Source organism: Gekko japonicus, unplaced genomic scaffold (genome assembly GCF_001447785.1).
Source record: "Gekko japonicus isolate JY-2015 unplaced genomic scaffold, Gekko_japonicus_V1.1 scaffold352, whole genome shotgun sequence".
NCBI lineage: Eukaryota > Metazoa > Chordata > Lepidosauria > Squamata > Gekkonidae > Gekko > Gekko japonicus.
The window spans coordinates 107422-109066 of record NW_015170899.1 but is presented as its reverse complement, the minus strand read 5'-3'; the positions used below and the strand labels follow the sequence as shown (position 1 = coordinate 109066).

Genomic DNA, 1645 nt, shown 5'->3' with positions numbered 1-1645 from the left:
CGCTTCCTATTGCTCATCCGAGTGTCACAGTCACTGCTTCTTCCACATACTTCTCACCTTTACATTCAGGGCTATTTTTGGGCAGGAACGCACAGGAACGGAGTTCCGGCTGGCTCCCGAGTTGGCCACGCCCAGCAGGAACTCATTAGCATAATAGGGCACACCCAACAGCAGAAACTGATTAGGATTGGCTACATTAGGGGTGTGTCGCCTAATATGCAAAGGAGTTCCTGCTACAAAAAGAGCCCTGTATTACATTAATAACTGGAAGGAAGGACGAATACAATTGGCAGGCCTTTGAGGGCCAAGGTTTTTTTAAAAAACCAAATTTTTATTTTTCCATAAAACCTACAAATATAAACAACAGGTATACTTCTCAGGTACAATCTGAAACAGGTAACAAACTACCATCTCCCTTTTTGAGGGCCAGGTTTCAGCTGGGGTCTCTGATTGTTGAATTCTCTTTTGTAAGTTTTAAGCTCAGCCTGGATTGGAACCTGCTGAGCAACTTCCTTGCCTCTCCCTCCCACTGCAGCCACAACTAGGTAAAGGTAAAGGTTTCCCTTGCTGGAAAGCAAGTCGAATCTCTAGGGGGCAGTGCTCATCTCTGTTTCCAAGCCGAAGAGCTAGCGCTGTCCGAATACTTCTCCGTGATCATGTGGCCAGCATGACTAAATGCTGAGGCGCACGGAACACTATTACTTTCCCACTGAAGCGGTACCTATTTATCTACTGCCCCCCCTCCAAATGTTCCTAGGAGAAAGAGAGCACCCCAAGAACAGCACGAGGAGGGGTTTAGATATCTGAAGAGTCTCCCCCCCTTCTGCATATGTAAATCCTCCACTAGAGCCTACCAAGTGTGCTCAAAAAAGCCAAAGCGGGGGGAAATCCGCCCCCCGGGGGGAATTGGCAGCCCTACCGGCATGACTAAATGCTGAGGCGCACGGAACACTATTACTTTCCCACCGAAGTGGTACCTATTTATCTACTGCCCCCCTCCAAATGTTCCTAGGAGAAAGAGAGCACCCTAAGAACAGTACGAGGAGGGGTTTAGAGATCTGAAGAGTCTCTCTCCCCCCCGCGTATGTATATCCTCCACTAGAGTCTACCAAGTATGCTCAAAAAAACAAACAAACCCAAAAAGCGTTAATGCTTGCATTTAGGAAATCATTTCTTCCCCGCTCTCTCCAAACAAGATAGTTGTGCTGAGGGTGAGGAGGGTAGAGGGGCTGTCAAAATATGGGCCAAAAACACCACTTAGACCTTTCCTCATATATTTATGAAAAATAATCTTTTTTTTACTGCTGCCGGCTTCCCAACGCACAGATTGGTACTCCTCAAGAGTAAGAAACTGGGTTAGTTTGTTACCTTTAGAAGCTGAAGTTAATAGGTAACCTCAGGAAAATCAGTATGTCACACAGTATAAGAAATCAATCTACTTTTTCACTGAGCAGGCCTCTTTCTTTGCGGGATTCTGCTCTGAACCAGGCAAGGGTTGCCAGCTCCAGGTTGGGAAATACCTGAAGATTTTGGGAGTGGAGCCTAAGGAAGGTGGGGTTCGGGGAGGGGAGGGACTTCAATGCCATAGAGTCCACCTTCCACAGTAGCCCTTTTCTCCAGGTGAATTGATCTCTGTCGCCTGGAG

The 1645-nt window shown here is 47.1% G+C and overlaps 1 protein-coding gene across 1 annotated transcript in view; it reads left to right on the top strand.

Moving 5' to 3' along the window:
* The window catches only part of GPC6 (glypican 6), an 854380-nt gene that overhangs the window by 798997 nt on the left and 53738 nt on the right, over window positions 1-1645 (top strand). The gene's annotated exons all lie outside the window — the stretch shown is intronic.